General features: G+C 41.4%; 29 non-coding genes and 49 pseudogenes across 29 annotated transcripts; all 78 read right to left on the minus strand.

Moving 5' to 3' along the window:
* LOC134891574 (5S ribosomal RNA) overlaps positions 1–37 on the minus strand; it is a 119-nt pseudogene extending 82 nt beyond the window's left edge.
* Positions 38–144: 107 nt separating this feature from the next.
* LOC134893698 (5S ribosomal RNA) lies at positions 145–263 on the minus strand (annotated as a pseudogene).
* A 109-nt stretch (positions 264–372) lies between these two features.
* LOC135061465 (5S ribosomal RNA) lies at positions 373–491 on the minus strand. The gene has a single exon (XR_010247844.1). It is a non-coding gene; the product is annotated as a 5S ribosomal RNA (ribosomal RNA).
* Positions 492–598: 107 nt separating this feature from the next.
* Positions 599–717, minus strand: LOC135067514 (5S ribosomal RNA). The gene has a single exon (XR_010253727.1). It is a non-coding gene; the product is annotated as a 5S ribosomal RNA (ribosomal RNA).
* Positions 718–824: 107 nt separating this feature from the next.
* On the minus strand, positions 825–943 carry LOC135063362 (5S ribosomal RNA). Its single transcript, XR_010249695.1, has one exon. It is a non-coding gene; the product is annotated as a 5S ribosomal RNA (ribosomal RNA).
* Positions 944–1,050: 107 nt separating this feature from the next.
* LOC134886527 (5S ribosomal RNA) lies at positions 1,051–1,169 on the minus strand. The gene has a single exon (XR_010170607.1). It is a non-coding gene; the product is annotated as a 5S ribosomal RNA (ribosomal RNA).
* A 107-nt stretch (positions 1,170–1,276) lies between these two features.
* Positions 1,277–1,395, minus strand: LOC134885976 (5S ribosomal RNA). The gene has a single exon (XR_010170076.1). It is a non-coding gene; the product is annotated as a 5S ribosomal RNA (ribosomal RNA).
* Positions 1,396–1,502: 107 nt separating this feature from the next.
* LOC134896191 (5S ribosomal RNA) lies at positions 1,503–1,621 on the minus strand (annotated as a pseudogene).
* Positions 1,622–1,728: 107 nt separating this feature from the next.
* Positions 1,729–1,847, minus strand: LOC134891837 (5S ribosomal RNA; annotated as a pseudogene).
* Positions 1,848–1,956: 109 nt separating this feature from the next.
* LOC135061466 (5S ribosomal RNA) lies at positions 1,957–2,075 on the minus strand. Its single transcript, XR_010247845.1, has one exon. It is a non-coding gene; the product is annotated as a 5S ribosomal RNA (ribosomal RNA).
* Positions 2,076–2,182: 107 nt separating this feature from the next.
* LOC135067515 (5S ribosomal RNA) lies at positions 2,183–2,301 on the minus strand. The gene has a single exon (XR_010253728.1). It is a non-coding gene; the product is annotated as a 5S ribosomal RNA (ribosomal RNA).
* Positions 2,302–2,408: 107 nt separating this feature from the next.
* LOC135063363 (5S ribosomal RNA) lies at positions 2,409–2,527 on the minus strand. The gene has a single exon (XR_010249696.1). It is a non-coding gene; the product is annotated as a 5S ribosomal RNA (ribosomal RNA).
* Positions 2,528–2,634: 107 nt separating this feature from the next.
* On the minus strand, positions 2,635–2,753 carry LOC134886528 (5S ribosomal RNA). Its single transcript, XR_010170608.1, has one exon. It is a non-coding gene; the product is annotated as a 5S ribosomal RNA (ribosomal RNA).
* A 107-nt stretch (positions 2,754–2,860) lies between these two features.
* On the minus strand, positions 2,861–2,979 carry LOC134885977 (5S ribosomal RNA). The gene has a single exon (XR_010170077.1). It is a non-coding gene; the product is annotated as a 5S ribosomal RNA (ribosomal RNA).
* A 107-nt stretch (positions 2,980–3,086) lies between these two features.
* LOC134896192 (5S ribosomal RNA) lies at positions 3,087–3,205 on the minus strand (annotated as a pseudogene).
* A 107-nt stretch (positions 3,206–3,312) lies between these two features.
* LOC135068548 (5S ribosomal RNA) lies at positions 3,313–3,431 on the minus strand. Its single transcript, XR_010254745.1, has one exon. It is a non-coding gene; the product is annotated as a 5S ribosomal RNA (ribosomal RNA).
* A 107-nt stretch (positions 3,432–3,538) lies between these two features.
* On the minus strand, positions 3,539–3,657 carry LOC134887934 (5S ribosomal RNA; annotated as a pseudogene).
* A 107-nt stretch (positions 3,658–3,764) lies between these two features.
* LOC135066779 (5S ribosomal RNA) lies at positions 3,765–3,883 on the minus strand. The gene has a single exon (XR_010253019.1). It is a non-coding gene; the product is annotated as a 5S ribosomal RNA (ribosomal RNA).
* Positions 3,884–3,990: 107 nt separating this feature from the next.
* On the minus strand, positions 3,991–4,109 carry LOC134897835 (5S ribosomal RNA; annotated as a pseudogene).
* Positions 4,110–4,216: 107 nt separating this feature from the next.
* Positions 4,217–4,335, minus strand: LOC135067845 (5S ribosomal RNA). The gene has a single exon (XR_010254054.1). It is a non-coding gene; the product is annotated as a 5S ribosomal RNA (ribosomal RNA).
* Positions 4,336–4,442: 107 nt separating this feature from the next.
* LOC134894180 (5S ribosomal RNA) lies at positions 4,443–4,561 on the minus strand (annotated as a pseudogene).
* A 107-nt stretch (positions 4,562–4,668) lies between these two features.
* LOC134894440 (5S ribosomal RNA) lies at positions 4,669–4,787 on the minus strand (annotated as a pseudogene).
* A 107-nt stretch (positions 4,788–4,894) lies between these two features.
* LOC134891164 (5S ribosomal RNA) lies at positions 4,895–5,013 on the minus strand (annotated as a pseudogene).
* Positions 5,014–5,120: 107 nt separating this feature from the next.
* LOC134891707 (5S ribosomal RNA) lies at positions 5,121–5,239 on the minus strand (annotated as a pseudogene).
* A 107-nt stretch (positions 5,240–5,346) lies between these two features.
* Positions 5,347–5,465, minus strand: LOC135060704 (5S ribosomal RNA). The gene has a single exon (XR_010247097.1). It is a non-coding gene; the product is annotated as a 5S ribosomal RNA (ribosomal RNA).
* A 107-nt stretch (positions 5,466–5,572) lies between these two features.
* On the minus strand, positions 5,573–5,691 carry LOC135060705 (5S ribosomal RNA). Its single transcript, XR_010247098.1, has one exon. It is a non-coding gene; the product is annotated as a 5S ribosomal RNA (ribosomal RNA).
* Positions 5,692–5,798: 107 nt separating this feature from the next.
* Positions 5,799–5,917, minus strand: LOC134891571 (5S ribosomal RNA; annotated as a pseudogene).
* A 107-nt stretch (positions 5,918–6,024) lies between these two features.
* Positions 6,025–6,143, minus strand: LOC134886249 (5S ribosomal RNA). The gene has a single exon (XR_010170338.1). It is a non-coding gene; the product is annotated as a 5S ribosomal RNA (ribosomal RNA).
* Positions 6,144–6,250: 107 nt separating this feature from the next.
* On the minus strand, positions 6,251–6,369 carry LOC134897344 (5S ribosomal RNA; annotated as a pseudogene).
* Positions 6,370–6,476: 107 nt separating this feature from the next.
* On the minus strand, positions 6,477–6,595 carry LOC134887727 (5S ribosomal RNA; annotated as a pseudogene).
* Positions 6,596–6,702: 107 nt separating this feature from the next.
* Positions 6,703–6,821, minus strand: LOC134890795 (5S ribosomal RNA; annotated as a pseudogene).
* Positions 6,822–6,928: 107 nt separating this feature from the next.
* Positions 6,929–7,047, minus strand: LOC134895486 (5S ribosomal RNA; annotated as a pseudogene).
* Positions 7,048–7,154: 107 nt separating this feature from the next.
* Positions 7,155–7,273, minus strand: LOC134897836 (5S ribosomal RNA; annotated as a pseudogene).
* Positions 7,274–7,380: 107 nt separating this feature from the next.
* On the minus strand, positions 7,381–7,499 carry LOC134887407 (5S ribosomal RNA; annotated as a pseudogene).
* Positions 7,500–7,606: 107 nt separating this feature from the next.
* Positions 7,607–7,725, minus strand: LOC134889273 (5S ribosomal RNA; annotated as a pseudogene).
* Positions 7,726–7,832: 107 nt separating this feature from the next.
* On the minus strand, positions 7,833–7,951 carry LOC134894130 (5S ribosomal RNA; annotated as a pseudogene).
* A 107-nt stretch (positions 7,952–8,058) lies between these two features.
* Positions 8,059–8,177, minus strand: LOC134887728 (5S ribosomal RNA; annotated as a pseudogene).
* A 107-nt stretch (positions 8,178–8,284) lies between these two features.
* LOC134890796 (5S ribosomal RNA) lies at positions 8,285–8,403 on the minus strand (annotated as a pseudogene).
* A 107-nt stretch (positions 8,404–8,510) lies between these two features.
* LOC134895487 (5S ribosomal RNA) lies at positions 8,511–8,629 on the minus strand (annotated as a pseudogene).
* A 107-nt stretch (positions 8,630–8,736) lies between these two features.
* On the minus strand, positions 8,737–8,855 carry LOC134897949 (5S ribosomal RNA; annotated as a pseudogene).
* A 107-nt stretch (positions 8,856–8,962) lies between these two features.
* On the minus strand, positions 8,963–9,081 carry LOC135067413 (5S ribosomal RNA). Its single transcript, XR_010253629.1, has one exon. It is a non-coding gene; the product is annotated as a 5S ribosomal RNA (ribosomal RNA).
* A 107-nt stretch (positions 9,082–9,188) lies between these two features.
* On the minus strand, positions 9,189–9,307 carry LOC134894182 (5S ribosomal RNA; annotated as a pseudogene).
* Positions 9,308–9,414: 107 nt separating this feature from the next.
* On the minus strand, positions 9,415–9,533 carry LOC134892202 (5S ribosomal RNA; annotated as a pseudogene).
* Positions 9,534–9,640: 107 nt separating this feature from the next.
* On the minus strand, positions 9,641–9,759 carry LOC135061775 (5S ribosomal RNA). Its single transcript, XR_010248146.1, has one exon. It is a non-coding gene; the product is annotated as a 5S ribosomal RNA (ribosomal RNA).
* Positions 9,760–9,866: 107 nt separating this feature from the next.
* LOC134887186 (5S ribosomal RNA) lies at positions 9,867–9,985 on the minus strand (annotated as a pseudogene).
* Positions 9,986–10,092: 107 nt separating this feature from the next.
* On the minus strand, positions 10,093–10,211 carry LOC135059332 (5S ribosomal RNA). Its single transcript, XR_010245738.1, has one exon. It is a non-coding gene; the product is annotated as a 5S ribosomal RNA (ribosomal RNA).
* A 107-nt stretch (positions 10,212–10,318) lies between these two features.
* Positions 10,319–10,437, minus strand: LOC134888326 (5S ribosomal RNA; annotated as a pseudogene).
* Positions 10,438–10,544: 107 nt separating this feature from the next.
* On the minus strand, positions 10,545–10,663 carry LOC134894230 (5S ribosomal RNA; annotated as a pseudogene).
* A 107-nt stretch (positions 10,664–10,770) lies between these two features.
* On the minus strand, positions 10,771–10,889 carry LOC135065888 (5S ribosomal RNA). Its single transcript, XR_010252156.1, has one exon. It is a non-coding gene; the product is annotated as a 5S ribosomal RNA (ribosomal RNA).
* Positions 10,890–10,996: 107 nt separating this feature from the next.
* On the minus strand, positions 10,997–11,115 carry LOC134886077 (5S ribosomal RNA). The gene has a single exon (XR_010170172.1). It is a non-coding gene; the product is annotated as a 5S ribosomal RNA (ribosomal RNA).
* A 107-nt stretch (positions 11,116–11,222) lies between these two features.
* On the minus strand, positions 11,223–11,341 carry LOC134884348 (5S ribosomal RNA). The gene has a single exon (XR_010168499.1). It is a non-coding gene; the product is annotated as a 5S ribosomal RNA (ribosomal RNA).
* Positions 11,342–11,448: 107 nt separating this feature from the next.
* LOC134893314 (5S ribosomal RNA) lies at positions 11,449–11,567 on the minus strand (annotated as a pseudogene).
* A 107-nt stretch (positions 11,568–11,674) lies between these two features.
* LOC134895488 (5S ribosomal RNA) lies at positions 11,675–11,793 on the minus strand (annotated as a pseudogene).
* A 107-nt stretch (positions 11,794–11,900) lies between these two features.
* LOC134897837 (5S ribosomal RNA) lies at positions 11,901–12,019 on the minus strand (annotated as a pseudogene).
* A 107-nt stretch (positions 12,020–12,126) lies between these two features.
* Positions 12,127–12,245, minus strand: LOC134887408 (5S ribosomal RNA; annotated as a pseudogene).
* A 107-nt stretch (positions 12,246–12,352) lies between these two features.
* Positions 12,353–12,471, minus strand: LOC134889274 (5S ribosomal RNA; annotated as a pseudogene).
* Positions 12,472–12,578: 107 nt separating this feature from the next.
* LOC134894131 (5S ribosomal RNA) lies at positions 12,579–12,697 on the minus strand (annotated as a pseudogene).
* Positions 12,698–12,804: 107 nt separating this feature from the next.
* On the minus strand, positions 12,805–12,923 carry LOC134887729 (5S ribosomal RNA; annotated as a pseudogene).
* Positions 12,924–13,030: 107 nt separating this feature from the next.
* On the minus strand, positions 13,031–13,149 carry LOC134890798 (5S ribosomal RNA; annotated as a pseudogene).
* Positions 13,150–13,256: 107 nt separating this feature from the next.
* Positions 13,257–13,375, minus strand: LOC134895489 (5S ribosomal RNA; annotated as a pseudogene).
* A 107-nt stretch (positions 13,376–13,482) lies between these two features.
* Positions 13,483–13,601, minus strand: LOC134897838 (5S ribosomal RNA; annotated as a pseudogene).
* A 107-nt stretch (positions 13,602–13,708) lies between these two features.
* LOC135067414 (5S ribosomal RNA) lies at positions 13,709–13,827 on the minus strand. The gene has a single exon (XR_010253630.1). It is a non-coding gene; the product is annotated as a 5S ribosomal RNA (ribosomal RNA).
* Positions 13,828–13,934: 107 nt separating this feature from the next.
* LOC134894183 (5S ribosomal RNA) lies at positions 13,935–14,053 on the minus strand (annotated as a pseudogene).
* Positions 14,054–14,160: 107 nt separating this feature from the next.
* On the minus strand, positions 14,161–14,279 carry LOC134892203 (5S ribosomal RNA; annotated as a pseudogene).
* Positions 14,280–14,386: 107 nt separating this feature from the next.
* Positions 14,387–14,505, minus strand: LOC135061776 (5S ribosomal RNA). The gene has a single exon (XR_010248147.1). It is a non-coding gene; the product is annotated as a 5S ribosomal RNA (ribosomal RNA).
* A 107-nt stretch (positions 14,506–14,612) lies between these two features.
* Positions 14,613–14,731, minus strand: LOC134887187 (5S ribosomal RNA; annotated as a pseudogene).
* A 107-nt stretch (positions 14,732–14,838) lies between these two features.
* Positions 14,839–14,957, minus strand: LOC135059333 (5S ribosomal RNA). The gene has a single exon (XR_010245739.1). It is a non-coding gene; the product is annotated as a 5S ribosomal RNA (ribosomal RNA).
* A 107-nt stretch (positions 14,958–15,064) lies between these two features.
* LOC134888327 (5S ribosomal RNA) lies at positions 15,065–15,183 on the minus strand (annotated as a pseudogene).
* A 107-nt stretch (positions 15,184–15,290) lies between these two features.
* LOC134894231 (5S ribosomal RNA) lies at positions 15,291–15,409 on the minus strand (annotated as a pseudogene).
* A 107-nt stretch (positions 15,410–15,516) lies between these two features.
* On the minus strand, positions 15,517–15,635 carry LOC135065889 (5S ribosomal RNA). Its single transcript, XR_010252157.1, has one exon. It is a non-coding gene; the product is annotated as a 5S ribosomal RNA (ribosomal RNA).
* A 107-nt stretch (positions 15,636–15,742) lies between these two features.
* Positions 15,743–15,861, minus strand: LOC134886078 (5S ribosomal RNA). The gene has a single exon (XR_010170173.1). It is a non-coding gene; the product is annotated as a 5S ribosomal RNA (ribosomal RNA).
* A 107-nt stretch (positions 15,862–15,968) lies between these two features.
* LOC134884349 (5S ribosomal RNA) lies at positions 15,969–16,087 on the minus strand. Its single transcript, XR_010168500.1, has one exon. It is a non-coding gene; the product is annotated as a 5S ribosomal RNA (ribosomal RNA).
* A 107-nt stretch (positions 16,088–16,194) lies between these two features.
* Positions 16,195–16,313, minus strand: LOC134894076 (5S ribosomal RNA; annotated as a pseudogene).
* Positions 16,314–16,420: 107 nt separating this feature from the next.
* On the minus strand, positions 16,421–16,539 carry LOC135069396 (5S ribosomal RNA). Its single transcript, XR_010255578.1, has one exon. It is a non-coding gene; the product is annotated as a 5S ribosomal RNA (ribosomal RNA).
* Positions 16,540–16,646: 107 nt separating this feature from the next.
* Positions 16,647–16,765, minus strand: LOC134894184 (5S ribosomal RNA; annotated as a pseudogene).
* Positions 16,766–16,872: 107 nt separating this feature from the next.
* LOC134889534 (5S ribosomal RNA) lies at positions 16,873–16,991 on the minus strand (annotated as a pseudogene).
* Positions 16,992–17,099: 108 nt separating this feature from the next.
* Positions 17,100–17,218, minus strand: LOC134889145 (5S ribosomal RNA; annotated as a pseudogene).
* A 107-nt stretch (positions 17,219–17,325) lies between these two features.
* LOC134888791 (5S ribosomal RNA) lies at positions 17,326–17,444 on the minus strand (annotated as a pseudogene).
* Positions 17,445–17,500: the final 56 nt, after the last annotated feature.

Genomic DNA, 17,500 nt, shown 5'->3' on the forward strand with positions numbered 1-17,500 from the left:
TAAGATTGGGCGTATCCAGTCTGGTGTGGCTGTAGATGAGCTTTGTGGTTTCTGTTAGAACTTTTCTACTTCTAACTACTGGTTCATAAATGAATACGTTTGAAAATGGAATGCATCAACAGAACGGTGTTGGCAGTATAAAAATATCTACAGCACCTTGTATTCCTAGGTGGTCTCCCCTCAAAGTACTAACCAGGCCCAAGACGGCTTAGCTTCCTAGATCAGATGAGTTTGGGTGTATCCAGTCTGGTGTGGCTGTAGATGAGCTTTGTGTGGTTTCTATTAGAACTTTTCTACTTCTAACTACTGGTTCATAAATGAATACGTTTTAAAAAGGAATGCATCAACAGAACGGTGTTGGCAGTATAAAAATATCTACAGCACCTTGTATTCCCAGGTGGTCTACCATCCAAGTACTAACCAGGCCCAACACTGCTTAGCTTCCAAGATCAGATGAGATTGGGCGTATCCAGTGTGGTGTGGCTGTAGATGAGCTTTGTGGTTTCTGTTAGAACTTTTCTACTTCTAACTACTGGTTCATAAATGAATAAGTTTGAAAATGGAATGCATCAACAGAACAGTGTTGGCAGTATAAAAATATCTACAGCACCTTGTATTCCCAGGTGGTCTCCCATCCAAGTACTAACCAGGCACAACACTGCTTAGCTTCCAAGATCAGATGAGATTGGGCGTATCCAGTGTGGTGTGGCTGTAGATGATCTTTGTGGTTTCTGTTAGAACTTTTCTACTTCTAACTACTGGTTCATAAATGAATACGTTTGAAAATGGAATGCATCAACAGAACGGTGTTGGCAGTATAAAACTATCTACAGCACCTTGTATTCCCAGGTGGTCTCCCATCCAAGTACTAACCAGGCCCAACAATGCTTAGCTTCCAAGATCAGATGAGATTGGGCGTATCCAGTGTGGTGTGGCTGTAGATGAGCTTTGTGGTTTCTGTTAGAACTTTTCTACTTCTAACTACTGGTTCATAAATGAATACGTTTGAAAATGGAATGCATCAACAGAACGGTGTTGGCAGTATAAAACTATCTACAGCACCTTGTATTCCCAGGTGGTCTCCCATCCAGGTACTAACCAGGCACAACACTGCTTAGCTTCCAAGATCAGATGAGATTGGGCGTATCCAGTGTGGTGTGGCTGTAGTTGACCTTTGTGGTTTCTGTTAGAACTTTTCTACTTCTAACTACTGGTTCATAAATGAAAACGTTTGAAAATGGAATGCATCAACAGAACGGTTTTGGCAGTATAAAAATATCTACAGCACCTTGTATTCCCAGGTGGTCTGCCATCGAAGTACTAACCAGGCCCAACATTGCTTAGCTTCCAAGATCAGATGAGATTGGGCGTATCCAGTGTGGTGTGGCTGTAGATGAGCTTTGTGGTTTCTGTTAGAACTTTTCTACTTCTAACTACTGGTTCATAAATGAATACGTTTGAAAATGGAATGCATCAACAGAACGGTGTTGGCAGTATAAAAATATCTACAGCACCTTGTATTACCAGGTGGTCTCCCATCCAGGTACTAACCAGGAACAACACTGCTTAGCTTCCGAGATCAGATGAGATTGGGCGTATCCAGTGCAGTGTGGCTGTAGATGACATTTGTCGTTTCTGTTAGAACTTTTCTACTTCTAACTACTGGTTCATAAACGAAAACGTTTGAAAATGGAATGCGTCAACAGAACGGTGTTGGCAGTATAAAAATATCTACAGCACCTTGTATTCCCAGGTGGTCTCCCCTCAAAGTACTAACCAGGCCCAAGACGGCTTAGCTTCCTAGATCAGATGAGTTTGGGTGTATCCAGTCTGGTGTGGCTGTAGATGAGCTTTGTGTGGTTTCTATTAGAACTTTTCTACTTCTAACTACTGGTTCATAAATGAATACGTTTTAAAAAGGAATGCATCAACAGAACGGTGTTGGCAGTATAAAAATATCTACAGCACCTTGTATTCCCAGGTGGTCTACCATCCAAGTACTAACCAGGCCCAACACTGCTTAGCTTCCAAGATCAGATGAGATTGGGCGTATCCAGTGTGGTGTGGCTGTAGATGAGCTTTGTGGTTTCTGTTAGAACTTTTCTACTTCTAACTACTGGTTCATAAATGAATACGTTTGAAAATGGAATGCATCAACAGAACAGTGTTGGCAGTATAAAAATATCTACAGCACCTTGTATTCCCAGGTGGTCTCCCATCCAAGTACTAACCAGGCACAACACTGCTTAGCTTCCAAGATCAGATGAGATTGGGCGTATCCAGTGTGGTGTGGCTGTAGATGAGCTTTGTGGTTTCTGTTAGAACTTTTCTACTTCTAACTACTGGTTCATAAATGAATTCGTTTGAAAATGGAATGCATCAACAGAACGGTGTTGGCAGTATAAAACTATCTACAGCACCTTGTATTCCCAGGTGGTCTCCCATCCAAGTACTAACCAGGCCCAACAATGCTTAGCTTCCAAGATCAGATGAGATTGGGCGTATCCAGTGTGGTGTGGCTGTAGATGAGCTTTGTGGTTTCTGTTAGAACTTTTCTACTTCTAACTACTGGTTCATAAATGAATACGTTTGAAAATGGAATGCATCAACAGAACGGTGTTGGCAGTATAAAACTATCTACAGCACCTTGTATTCCCAGGTGGTCTCCCATCCAGGTACTAACCAGGCACAACACTGCTTAGCTTCCAAGATCAGATGAGATTGGGCGTATCCAGTGTGGTGTGGCTGTAGTTGACCTTTGTGGTTTCTGTTAGAACTTTTCTACTTCTAACTACTGGTTCATAAATGAAAACGTTTGAAAATGGAATGCATCAACAGAACGGTTTTGGCAGTATAAAAATATCTACAGCACCTTGTATTCCCAGGTGGTCTGCCATCGAAGTACTAACCAGGCCCAACATTGCTTAGCTTCCAAGATCAGATGAGATTGGGCGTATCCAGTGTGGTGTGGCTGTAGATGAGCTTTGTGGTTTCTGTTAGAACTTTTCTACTTCTAACTACTGGTTCATAAATGAATACGTTTGAAAATGGAATGCATCAACAGAACGGTGTTGGCAGTATAAAAATATCTACAGCACCTTGTATTACCAGGTGGTCTCCCATCCAGGTACTAACCAGGAACAACACTGCTTAGCTTCCGAGATCAGATGAGATTGGGCGTATCCAGTGCAGTGTGGCTGTAGATGACATTTGTCGTTTCTGTTAGAACTTTTCTACTTCTAACTACTGGTTCATAAACGAAAACGTTTGAAAATGGAATGCGTCAACAGAACGGTGTTGGCAGTATAAAAATATCTACAGCACCTTGTATTCCCAGGTGGTCTCCCATCCAAGTACTAACCAGGCCCAACAATGCTTAGCTTCCAAGATCAGATGAGATTGGGCGTATCCAGTATGGTGTGGCTGTAGATGAGCTTTGTGGTTTCTGTTAGAACTTTTCTACTTCTAACTACTGGTTCATAAATGAATACGTTTGAAAATGGAACGCATCAACAGAACGGTGTTGGCAGTATAAAAATATCTACAGCACCTTGTATTCCCAGGTGGTCTCCCATCCAAGTACTAACCAGGCCCAACACTGCTTAGCTTCCAAGATGAGATGAGATTGGGCGTATCCAGTGTGGTGTGGCTGTAGACGAGCTTTGTGGTTTCTGTTAGAACTTTTCTACTTCTAACTACTGGTTCATAAATGAATACATTTGAAAATGGAATGCATCAACAGTACGGTGTTTGCAGTATAAAAATATCTACAGCACCTTGTATTCCCAGGTGGTCTCCCATCCAAGTACTAACCAGGCCCAACACTGCTTAGCTTTCAAGATCAGATGAGATTGGGCGTATCCAGTATGGTGTGGCTGTAGATGAGTTTTGTGGTTTCTGTTAGAACTTTTCTACTTCTAACTACTGGTTCATAAATTAATATGTTTGAAAATGGAACGCATCAACAGAACGGTGTTGGCAGTATAAAAATATCTACAGCAGCTTGTATTCCCAGGTGATCTCCTATCCAAATACTAACCTGGCCCAACACTGCTTAGCTTCTAAGATCAGATGAGGTTGGGCGTATCCAGTTTGGTGTGGCTGTAGATGAGCTTTGTGGTTTCTGTTAGAACTTTTCTACTTCTAATTACTGGTTCATAAATGAATACGTTTTAAAATGGAATGCATCAACAGAACGGTGTTGGCAGTATAAAAATATCTACAGCACCTTGTATTCCCAGGTGGTCTCCCATCCAAGTACTAACCAGGCCCAACATTGCTTAGCTTCCGAGATCAGATGAGATTGGGCGTTTCCAGTGTGGTGTGGCTGTAGATAAGCTTTGTGGTTTCTGTTAGAACTTTTTTACTTCTAACTACTGGTTCATAAATGAATACGTTTTAAAATGGAATGCATCAACAGAACAGTGTTGGCAGTATAAAAATATCTACAGCACCTTGTATTCCTAGGTGGTCTCCCCTCCAAGTACTAACCAGGCCCAACACGGCTTAGCTTCCAAGATCAGATGAGTTTGGGTGTATCCAGTCTGGTGTGGCTGTAGATGAGCTGTGTGGTTTTTGTTAGAACTTTTCTACGTCTAACTACTGGTTCATAAATGAATACGTTTTAAAATGGAATGCATCAACAGAACGGTGTTGGCAGTATAAAAATATCTACAGCACCTTGTATTCCCAGGTGGTCTCCATTCCAAGTACTAACCAGGCCCAACACTGCTTAGCATCCAAGATCAGATGCGATTGGGCGTATCCAGTGTGGTGTGGCTGTTGATGAGCTTTGTGGTTTCTGTTAGAACTTTTCTACTTCTAACTACTGGTTCATAAAAGAAAACGTTTGAAAATGGAATGCATCAACAGAACGGTTTTGGCAGTATAAAAATATCTACAGCACCTTGTATTCCCAGGTGGTCTGCCATCCAAGTACTAACCAGGCCCAACATTGCTCAGCTTCCAAGATCAGATGAGATTGGGCGTATCCAGTGTGGTGTGGCTGTAGATGAGCTTTGTGGTTTCTGTTAGAACTTTTCTACTTCTAACTACTGGTTCATAAATGAATACGTTTGAAAATGGAATGCATCAACAGAACGGTGTTGGCAGTATAAAAATATCTACAGCACCTTGTATTCCCAGGTGGTCTCCCATCCAGGTACTAACCAGGAACAACACTGCTTAGCTTCCGAGATCAGATGAGATTGGGCGTATCCAGTGTGGTGTGGCTGTAGATGACATTTGTCGTTTCTGTTAGAACTTTTCTACTTCTAACTACTGGTTCATAAATGAAAATGTTTGAAAATGGAATGCATCAACAGAACGGTGTTGGCAGTATAAAAATATCTACAGCACCTTGTATTCCCAGGTGGTCTCCCATCCAAGTACTAACCAGGCCCAACACTGCTTAGCTTCCAAGATCAGATGAGATTGGGCGTATCCAGTGTAGTGTGGCTGTAGATGAGTTTTGTGGTTTCTGTTAGAACTTTTCTACTTCTAACTACTGGTTCATAAATGAATAAGTTTGAAAATGGAATGCATCAACAGAACGGTGTTGGCAGTATAAAAATATCTACAGCACCTTGTATTCCCAGGTGGTCTCCCATCCAAGTACTAACCAGGCCCAACACTGCTTAGCTTCCAAGATCAGATGAGATTGGGCGTATCCAGTGTAGTGTGGCTGTAGATGAGCTTTGTGGTTTCTGTTAGAACTTTTCTACTTCTAACTACTGCTTCATAAATGAATACGTTTGAAAATGGAATGCATCAACAGAACGGTGTTGGCAGTATAAAAATATCTACAGCACCTTGTATTCCCAGGTGGTCTCCCATCCAAGTACTAACCATGCCCAACACTGCTTAGCTTCCAAGATCAGAGGAGATTGGGCGTATCCAGTCTGGTGTGGCTGTAGATGAGCTTTGTGGTTTCTGTTAGAACTTTTTTACTTCTAACTACTGGTTCATAAATGAATACGTTTGAAAATGGAATGCATCAACAGAACGGTGTTGGCAGTATAAAAATATCTACAGCACCTTGTATTCCCAGGTGGTCTCCCATCCAAGTACTAGCCAGTCCCAACACTGCTTAGCTTTCAAGTTCAGATGAGATTGGGCGTATCCAGTGTGGTGTGGCTGTAGATGAGCTTTGTGGTTTCTGTTAGAACTTTTCTACTTCTAACTACTGGTTTATAAATGAATACATTTTAAAATGGAATGCATCAACAGAACGGTGTTGGCAGTATAAAAATATCTACAACACCTTGTATTCCCAGGTGGTCTCACATCCAAGTACTAACCAGGCCCAACACTGCGTAGCTTCAAAGATCAGATGAGATTGGGCGTATCCAGTCTGGTGTGGCTGTAGGTAAGCTTTGTGGTTTCTGTTAGAACTTTTCTACTTCTAACTACTGGTTCATAAATGAATACGTTTGAAAATGGAATGCATCAACAGAACGGTGTTGGCAGTATAAAAATATCTACAGCACCTTGTATTCCCAGGTGGTCTGCCATCCAAGTACTAACCAGGCCCAACATTGCTTAGCTTCCAAGATCAGATGAGATTGGGCATATCCAGTGTGGTGTGGCTGTAGATGAGCTTTGTGGTTTCTGTTAGAACTTTTCTACTTCTAACTACTGGTTCATAAATGAAAACGTTTGAAAATGGAATGCATCAACAGAACGGTGTTGGCAGTATAAAAATATCTACAGCACCTTGTATTCCCAGTTGGTCTCCCATTCAAGTACTAACCAGGCCCAACACTGCTTAGCTTCCAAGATCAGATGAGATTTGGCGTATCCAGTGTAGTGTGACTGTAGATGAGCTTTGTGGTTTCTGTTAGAACTTTTCTACTTCTAACTACTGGTTCATAAATGAATACGTTTGAAAATGGAATGCATCAACAGAACGGTGTTGGCAGTATAAAAATATCTACATCACCTTGTATTCCCAGTTGGTCTCCCATTCAAGTACTAACCAGGCCCAACACTGCTTAGCTTCCAAGATCAGATGAGATTGGGCGTATCCAGTCTAGTGTGGCTGTAGAGGAGCTTTGTGGTTTCTGTTAGAACTTTTCTACTTCTAACTACTGGTTCATAAATTAATACGTTTGAAAATGGAACGCATCAACAGAACGGTGTTGGCAGTATAAAAATATCTACAGCAGCTTGTATTCCCAGGTGATCTCCTATCCAAATACTAACCTGGCCCAACACTGCTTAGCTTCTAAGATCAGATGAGGTTGGGCGTATCCAGTTTGGTGTGGCTGTAGATGAGCTTTGTGGTTTCTGTTAGAACTTTTCTACTTCTAATTACTGGTTCATAAATGAATACGTTTTAAAATGGAATGCATCAACAGAACGGTGTTGGCAGTATAAAAATATCTACAGCACCTTGTATTCCCAGGTGGTCTCCCATCCAAGTACTAACCATGCCCAACACTGCTTAGCTTCCAAGATCAGATGAGATTGGGCGTATCCAGTCTGGTGTGGCTGTAGATGAGCTTTGTGGTTTCTGTTAGAACTTTTTTACTTCTAACTACTGGTTCATAAATGAATACGTTTGAAAATGGAATGCATCAACAGAACGGTGTTGGCAGTATAAAAATATCTACAGCACCTTGTATTCCCAGGTGGTCTCCCATCCAAGTACTAGCCAGTCCCAACACTGCTTAGCTTCCAAGATCAGATGAGATTGGGCATATCCAGTGTGGTGTAGCTGTAGATGAGCTTTGTGGTTTCTGTTAGAACTTTTCTACTTCTAACTACTGGTTCATAAATGAATACGTTTGAAAATGGAATGCATCAACAGAACGGTGTTGGCAGTATAAAAATATCTACAGCACCTTGTATTCCCAGGTGGTCTCCTATCCAAGTACTAACCAGGCCCAACACTGCTTAGCTTCAAAGATCAGATGAGATTGGGCGTATCCAGTCTGGTGTGGCTGTAGGTAAGCTTTGTGGTTTCTGTTAGAACTTTTCTACTTCTAACTACTGGTTCATAAATGAATACGTTTGAAAATGGAATGCATCAACAGAACGGTGTTGGCAGTATAAAAATATCTACAGCACCTTGTATTCCCAGGTGGTCTGCCATCCAAGTACTAACCAGGCCCAACATTGCTTAGCTTCCAAGATCAGATGAGATTGGGCATATCCAGTGTGGTGTGGCTGTAGATGAGCTTTGTGGTTTCTGTTAGAACTTTTCTACTTCTAACTACTGGTTCATAAATGAATACGTTTGAAAATGGAATGCATCAACAGAACGGTGTTGGCAGTATAAAAATATCTACAGCACCTTGTATTCCCAGTTGGTCTCCCATTCAAGTACTAACCAGGCCCAACACTGCTTAGCTTCCAAGATCAGATGAGATTTGGCGTATCCAGTGTAGTGTGACTGTAGATGAGCTTTGTGGTTTCTGTTAGAACTTTTCTACTTCTAACTACTGGTTCATAAATGAATACGTTTGAAAATGGAATGCATCAACAGAACGGTGTTGGCAGTATAAAAATATCTACATCACCTTGTATTCCCAGTTGGTCTCCCATTCAAGTACTAACCAGGCCCAACACTGCTTAGCTTCCAAGATCAGATGAGATTGGGCGTATCCAGTCTAGTGTGGCTGTAGAGGAGCTTTGTGGTTTCTGTTAGAACTTTTCTACTTCTAACTACTGGTTCATAAATTAATACGTTTGAAAATGGAACGCATCAACAGAACGGTGTTGGCAGTATAAAAATATCTACAGCAGCTTGTATTCCCAGGTGATCTCCTATCCAGATACTAACCTGGCCCAACACTGCTTAGCTTCTAAGATCAGATGAGGTTGGGCGTATCCAGTTTGGTGTGGCTGTAGATGAGCTTTGTGGTTTCTGTTAGAACTTTTCTACTTCTAATTACTGGTTCATAAATGAATACGTTTTAAAATGGAATGCATCAACAGAACGGTGTTGGCAGTCTAAAAATATCTACAGCACCTTGTCTTCCCAGGTGGTCTCCCATCCAAGTACTAACCAGGCCCAACATTGCTTAGCTTCCGAGATCAGATGAGATTGGGCGTTTCCAGTGTGGTGTGGCTGTAGATAAGCTTTGTGGTTTCTGTTAGAACTTTTTTACTTCTAACTACTGGTTCATAAATGAATACGTTTTAAAATGGAATGCATCAACAGAACAGTGTTGGCAGTATAAAAATATCTACAGCACCTTGTATTCCTAGGTGGTCTCCCCTCCAAGTACTAACCAGGCCCAACACGGCTTAGCTTCCAAGATCAGATGAGTTTGGGTGTATCCAGTCTGGTGTGGCTGTAGATGAGCTGTGTGGTTTTTGTTAGAACTTTTCTACGTCTAACTACTGGTTCATAAATGAATACGTTTTAAAATGGAATGCATCAACAGAACGGTGTTGGCAGTATAAAAATATCTACAGCACCTTGTATTCCCAGGTGGTCTCCATTCCAAGTACTAACCAGGCCCAACACTGCTTAGCTTCCAAGATCAGATGCGATTGGGCGTATCCAGTGTGGTGTGGCTGTTGATGAGCTTTGTGGTTTCTGTTAGAACTTTTCTACTTCTAACTACTAGTTCATAAATGAATACGTTTGAAAATGGAATGCATCAACAGAACGGTGTTGGCAGTATAAAAATATCTACAGCACCTTGTATTCCCAGGTGGTCTCCCATCCAAGTACTAACCAGGCCCAACACTGCTTAGCTTTCAAGATCAGATGAGATTGGGAGTATCCAGTGTGGTGTGGCTGTAGATGAGCTTTGTGGTTTCTGTTAGAACTTTTCTACTTCTAACTACTGGTTCATAAATGAATACGTTTGAAAATGGAATGCATCAACAGAACAGTGTTGGCAGTATAAAAATATCTACAGCACCTTGTATTCCCAGGTGGTCTCCCATCCAAGTACTAACCAGGCACAACACTGCTTAGCTTCCAAGATCAGATGAGATTGGGCATATCCAGTGTGGTGTGGCTGTAGACGAGCTTTGTGGTTTCTGTTAGAACTTTTCTACTTCTAACTACTGGTTTATAAATGAATACATTTGAAAATGGAATGCATCAACAGTACGGTGTTGGCAGTATAAAAATATCTACAGCACCTTGTATTCCCAGGTGGTCTCCCATCCAAGTACTAACCAGGCCCAACACTGCTTAGCTTCCAAGATCAGATGAGATTGGGCGTATCCAGTATGGTGTGGCTGTAGATGAGCTTTGTGGTTTCTGTTAGAACTTTTCTACTTCTAACTACTGGTTCATAAATGAATACGTTTGAAAATGGAATGCATCAACAGAACGGTGTTGGCAGTATAAAAATATCTACAGCACCTTGTATTCCCAGGTGGTCTCCCATCCAAATACTAACCAGGCCTAACACTGCTTTGCTTCCAAGATCAGATGAGATTGGGCGTATCCAGTGTGGTGTGGCTGTAGATTAGTTTTGTGGTTTCTGTTAGATCTTTTCTACTTCTAACTACTGGTTCATAAATGAATACGTTTTAAAATGGAATGCATCAACAGAACGGTGTTGGCAGTATAAAAATATCTACAGCACCTTGTTTTCCCAGGTGGTCTCCCATCCAGGTACTAACCAGAAACAACACTGCTTAGCTTTCAAGATCAGATGAGATTGGGCGTATCCAGTGTGGTGTGGCTGTAGATGACCTTTGTCGTTTCTGTTAGAACTTTTCTACTTCTAACAACTGGTTCATAAATGAAAACGTTTGAAAATGAAATGCATCAACAGAACGGTGTTGGCAGTATAAAAATATCTACAGCACCTTGTATTCCCAGGTGGTCTCCCATCCAAGTACTAACCAGACCCAACACTGCTTAGCTTCCAAGATCAGATGAGATTGGGCGTATCCAGTGTGGTGTGGCTGTAGACGAGCTTTGTGGTTTCTGTTAGAATTTTTCTACTTCTAACTACTGGTTTATAAATGAATACATTTGAAAATGGAATGCATCAACAGTACGGTGTTGGCAGTATAAAAATATCTACAGCACCTTGTATTCCCAGGTGGTCTCCCGTCCAAGTACTAACCAGACCCAACACTGCTTAGCTTCCAAGATCAGATGAGATTGGGCGTATCCAGTATGGTGTGGCTGTAGATGAGCTTTGTGGTTTCTGTTAGAACTTTTCTACTTCTAACTACTGGTTCATAAATGAATACGTTTGAAAATGGAATGCATCAACAGAACGGTGTTGGCAGTATAAAAATATCTACAGCACCTTGTATTCCCAGGTGGTCTCCCATCCAAATACTAACCAGGCCTAACACTGCTTAGCTTCCAAGATCAGATGAGATTGGGCGTATCCAGTGTGGTGTGGCTGTAGATTAGTTTTGTGGTTTCTGTTAGATCTTTTCTACTTCTAACTACTGGTTCATAAATGAATACGTTTTAAAATGGAATGCATCAACAGAACGGTGTTCGCAGTATAAAAATATCTACAGCACCTTGTATTCCCTGGTGGTCTCCCATCCAAGTGCTAACCAGGCCCAACACTGCTAAGCTTCCAAGATCAGATGAGATTGGGCGTATCCAGTGTGGTGTGGCTGTAAATGAGCTTTGTGGTTTCTGTTAGAACTTTTCTACTTCTAACTACTGGTTCATAAATGAATACGTTTGAAAATGGAATGCATCAACAGAACGGTGTTGGCAGTATAAAAATATCTACATCACCTTGTATTCCCAGTTGGTCTCCCATTCAAGTACTAACCAGGCCCAACACTGCTTAGCTTCCAAGATCAGATGAGATTGGGCGTATCCAGTCTAGTGTGGCTGTAGAGGAGCTTTGTGGTTTCTGTTAGAACTTTTCTACTTCTAACTACTGGTTCATAAATTAATACGTTTGAAAATGGAACGCATCAACAGAACGGTGTTGGCAGTATAAAAATATCTACAGCAGCTTGTATTCCCAGGTGATCTCCTATCCAAATACTAACCTGGCCCAACACTGCTTAGCTTCTAAGATCAGATGAGGTTGGGCGTATCCAGTTTGGTGTGGCTGTAGATGAGCTTTGTGGTTTCTGTTAGAACTTTTCTACTTCTAATTACTGGTTCATAAATGAATACGTTTTAAAATGGAATGCATCAACAGAACGGTGTTGGCAGTATAAAAATATCTACAGCACCTTGTATTCCCAGGTGGTCTCCCATCCAAGTACTAACCATGCCCAACACTGCTTAGCTTCCAAGATCAGATGAGATTGGGCGTATCCAGTCTGGTGTGGCTGTAGATGAGCTTTGTGGTTTCTGTTAGAACTTTTTTACTTCTAACTACTGGTTCATAAATGAATACGTTTGAAAATGGAATGCATCAACAGAACGGTGTTGGCAGTATAAAAATATCTACAGCACCTTGTATTCCCAGGTGGTCTCCCATCCAAGTACTAGCCAGTCCCAACACTGCTTAGCTTCCAAGATCAGATGAGATTGGGCATATCCAGTGTGGTGTAGCTGTAGATGAGCTTTGTGGTTTCTGTTAGAACTTTTCTACTTCTAACTACTGGTTCATAAATGAATACGTTTGAAAATGGAATGCATCAACAGAACGGTGTTGGCAGTATAAAAATATCTACAGCACCTTGTATTCCCAGGTGGTCTCCTATCCAAGTACTAACCAGGCCCAACACTGCTTAGCTTCAAAGATCAGATGAGATTGGGCGTATCCAGTCTGGTGTGGCTGTAGGTAAGCTTTGTGGTTTCTGTTAGAACTTTTCTACTTCTAACTACTGGTTCATAAATGAATACGTTTGAAAATGGAATGCATCAACAGAACGGTGTTGGCAGTATAAAAATATCTACAGCACCTTGTATTCCCAGGTGGTCTGCCATCCAAGTACTAACCAGGCCCAACATTGCTTAGCTTCCAAGATCAGATGAGATTGGGCATATCCAGTGTGGTGTGGCTGTAGATGAGCTTTGTGGTTTCTGTTAGAACTTTTCTACTTCTAACTACTGGTTCATAAATGAATACGTTTGAAAATGGAATGCATCAACAGAACGGTGTTGGCAGTATAAAAATATCTACAGCACCTTGTATTCCCAGTTGGTCTCCCATTCAAGTACTAACCAGGCCCAACACTGCTTAGCTTCCAAGATCAGATGAGATTTGGCGTATCCAGTGTAGTGTGACTGTAGATGAGCTTTGTGGTTTCTGTTAGAACTTTTCTACTTCTAACTACTGGTTCATAAATGAATACGTTTGAAAATGGAATGCATCAACAGAACGGTGTTGGCAGTATAAAAATATCTACATCACCTTGTATTCCCAGTTGGTCTCCCATTCAAGTACTAACCAGGCCCAACACTGCTTAGCTTCCAAGATCAGATGAGATTGGGCGTATCCAGTCTAGTGTGGCTGTAGAGGAGCTTTGTGGTTTCTGTTAGAACTTTTCTACTTCTAACTACTGGTTCATAAATTAATACGTTTGAAAATGGAACGCATCAACAGAACGGTGTTGGCAGTATAAAAATATCTACAGCAGCTTGTATTCCCAGGTGATCTCCTATCCAAATACTAACCTGGCCCAACACTGCTTAGCTTCTAAGATCAGATGAGGTTGGGCGTATCCAGTTTGGTGTGGCTGTAGATGAGCTTTGTGGTTTCTGTTAGAACTTTTCTACTTCTAATTACTGGTTCATAAATGAATACGTTTTAAAATGGAATGCATCAACAGAACGGTGTTGGCAGTCTAAAAATATCTACAGCACCTTGTCTTCCCAGGTGGTCTCCCATCCAAGTACTAACCAGGCCCAACATTGCTTAGCTTCCGAGATCAGATGAGATTGGGCGTTTCCAGTGTGGTGTGGCTGTAGATAAGCTTTGTGGTTTCTGTTAGAACTTTTTTACTTCTAACTACTGGTTCATAAATGAATACGTTTTAAAATGGAATGCATCAACAGAACAGTGTTGGCAGTATAAAAATATCTACAGCACCTTGTATTCCTAGGTGGTCTCCCCTCCAAGTACTAACCAGGCCCAACACGGCTTAGCTTCCAAGATCAGATGAGTTTGGGTGTATCCAGTCTGGTGTGGCTGTAGATGAGCTGTGTGGTTTTTGTTAGAACTTTTCTACGTCTAACTACTGGTTCATAAATGAATACGTTTTAAAATGGAATGCATCAACAGAACGGTGTTGGCAGTATAAAAATATCTACAGCACCTTGTATTCCCAGGTGGTCTCCATTCCAAGTACTAACCAGGCCCAACACTGCTTAGCTTCCAAGATCAGATGCGATTGGGCGTATCCAGTGTGGTGTGGCTGTTGATGAGCTTTGTGGTTTCTGTTAGAACTTTTCTACTTCTAACTACTAGTTCATAAATGAATACGTTTGAAAATGGAATGCATCAACAGAACGGTGTTGGCAGTATAAAAATATCTACAGCACCTTGTATTCCCAGGTGGTCTCCCATCCAAGTACTAACCAGGCCCAACACTGCTTAGCTTTCAAGATCAGATGAGATTGGGAGTATCCAGTGTGGTGTGGCTGTAGATGAGCTTTGTGGTTTCTGTTAGAACTTTTCTACTTCTAACTACTGGTTCATAAATGAATACGTTTGAAAATGGAATGCATCAACAGAACAGTGTTGGCAGTATAAAAATATCTACAGCACCTTGTATTCCCAGGTGGTCTCCCATCCAAGTACTAACCAGGCACAACACTGCTTAGCTTCCAAGATCAGATGAGATTGGGCATATCCAGTGTGGTGTGGCTGTAGACGAGCTTTGTGGTTTCTGTTAGAACTTTTCTACTTCTAACTACTGGTTTATAAATGAATACATTTGAAAATGGAATGCATCAACAGTACGGTGTTGGCAGTATAAAAATATCTACAGCACCTTGTATTCCCAGGTGGTCTCCCATCCAAGTACTAACCAGGCCCAACACTGCTTAGCTTCCAAGATCAGATGAGATTGGGCGTATCCAGTATGGTGTGGCTGTAGATGAGCTTTGTGGTTTCTGTTAGAACTTTTCTACTTCTAACTACTGGTTCATAAATGAATACGTTTGAAAATGGAATGCATCAACAGAACGGTGTTGGCAGTATAAAAATATCTACAGCACCTTGTATTCCCAGGTGGTCTCCCATCCAAATACTAACCAGGCCTAACACTGCTTTGCTTCCAAGATCAGATGAGATTGGGCGTATCCAGTGTGGTGTGGCTGTAGATTAGTTTTGTGGTTTCTGTTAGATCTTTTCTACTTCTAACTACTGGTTCATAAATGAATACGTTTTAAAATGGAATGCATCAACAGAACGGTGTTGGCAGTATAAAAATATCTACAGCACCTTGTTTTCCCAGGTGGTCTCCCATCCAGGTACTAACCAGAAACAACACTGCTTAGCTTTCAAGATCAGATGAGATTGGGCGTATCCAGTGTGGTGTGGCTGTAGATGACCTTTGTCGTTTCTGTTAGAACTTTTCTACTTCTAACAACTGGTTCATAAATGAAAACGTTTGAAAATGAAATGCATCAACAGAACGGTGTTGGCAGTATAAAAATATCTACAGCACCTTGTATTCCCAGGTGGTCTCCCATCCAAGTACTAACCAGACCCAACACTGCTTAGCTTCCAAGATCAGATGAGATTGGGCGTATCCAGTGTGGTGTGGCTGTAGACGAGCTTTGTGGTTTCTGTTAGAATTTTTCTACTTCTAACTACTGGTTTATAAATGAATACATTTGAAAATGGAATGCATCAACAGTACGGTGTTGGCAGTATAAAAATATCTACAGCACCTTGTATTCCCAGGTGGTCTCCCGTCCAAGTACTAACCAGACCCAACACTGCTTAGCTTCCAAGATCAGATGAGATTGGGCGTATCCAGTATGGTGTGGCTGTAGATGAGCTTTGTGGTTTCTGTTAGAACTTTTCTACTTCTAACTACTGGTTCATAAATGAATACGTTTGAAAATGGAATGCATCAACAGAACGGTGTTGGCAGTATAAAAATATCTACAGCACCTTGTATTCCCAGGTGGTCTCCCATCCAAATACTAACCAGGCCTAACACTGCTTAGCTTCCAAGATCAGATGAGATTGGGCGTATCCAGTGTGGTGTGGCTGTAGATTAGTTTTGTGGTTTCTGTTAGATCTTTTCTACTTCTAACTACTGGTTCATAAATGAATACGTTTTAAAATGGAATGCATCAACAGAACGGTGTTGGCAGTATAAAAATATCTACAGCACCTTGTATTCCCTGGTGGTCTCCCATCCAAGTGCTAACCAGGCCCAACACTGCTAAGCTTCCAAGATCAGATGAGATTGGGCGTATCCAGTGTGATGTGGCTGTAGATGAGCTTTGTGGTTTCTGTTAGAACTTTTCTAATTCTAACTACTGGTTCATAAATGAATACGTTTGAAAATGGATTGCATCAACAGAACGGTGTTGGCAGTATAAAAATATCTACATCACCTTGTATTCCCAGGTGGTCTCCCATCCAAGTACTAACCAGGCCCAACACTGCTTAGCTTCCGAGATCAGATGAGATTGGGCGTTTCCAGTGTGGTGTGGCTGTAGATAAGCTTTGCGGTTTCTGTTAGAACTTTTCTACTTCTAACTACTGGTTCATAAATGAATACGTTTTAAAAAGGAATGCATCAACAGAACAGTGTTGGCAGTATAAAAATATCTACAGCACCTTGTATTCCTAGGTGGTCTCCCCTCCAAGTACTAACCAGGCCCAACACGGCTTAGCTTCCAAGATCAGATGAGTTTGGGTGTATCCAGTCTGGTGTGGCTGTAGATGAGCTGTGTGGTTTTTGTTAGAACTTTTCTACGTCTAACTACTGGTTCATAAATGAATACGTTTTAAAAAGGAATGCATCAACAGAACGGTGTTGGCAGTATAAAAATATCTACAGCACCTTGTATTCCCAGGTGGTCTCCCATCCAAGTACTAACCAGGCACAACACTGCTTAGCTTCCAACATCAGATGAGATTGGGCGTATCCAGTGTGGTGTGGCTGTAGATGAGCTTTGTGGTTTCTGTTAGAACTTTTCTACTTCTAACTACTGGTTCATAAATGAATACTTTTGAAAAATGGAATGCATCAACAGAACGGTGTTGGCAGTATAAAAATATCTACAGCACCTTGTATTCCCAGGTGGTCTCCCTTTCAAGTACTAACCAGGCCCAACAATGCTTAGCTTCCAAGATCAGATGAGATTGGGCGTATCCAGAGTGGTGTGGCTGTAGATGAGCTTTGTGGTTTCTGTTAGAACTTTTCTACTTCTAACTACTGGTTCATACATGAATACGTTTGAAAATGGAATGCATCAAAAGAACGGTGTTGGCAGTATAAAAATATCTACAGCACCTTGTATTCCCAGGTGGTCTGCCATCCAAGTACTAACCAGGCCCAACATTGCTTAGCTTCCAAGATCAGATGAGATTGGGCGTATCCAGTGTGATGTGGCTGTAGATGAGCTTTGTGGTTTATGTTAGAACTTTTCTACTTCTAACTACTGGTTCATAAATTA

This window comes from Pseudophryne corroboree, chromosome 3, assembly GCF_028390025.1.
Source record: "Pseudophryne corroboree isolate aPseCor3 chromosome 3, aPseCor3.hap2, whole genome shotgun sequence".
NCBI classification, from domain to species: domain Eukaryota; kingdom Metazoa; phylum Chordata; class Amphibia; order Anura; family Myobatrachidae; genus Pseudophryne; species Pseudophryne corroboree.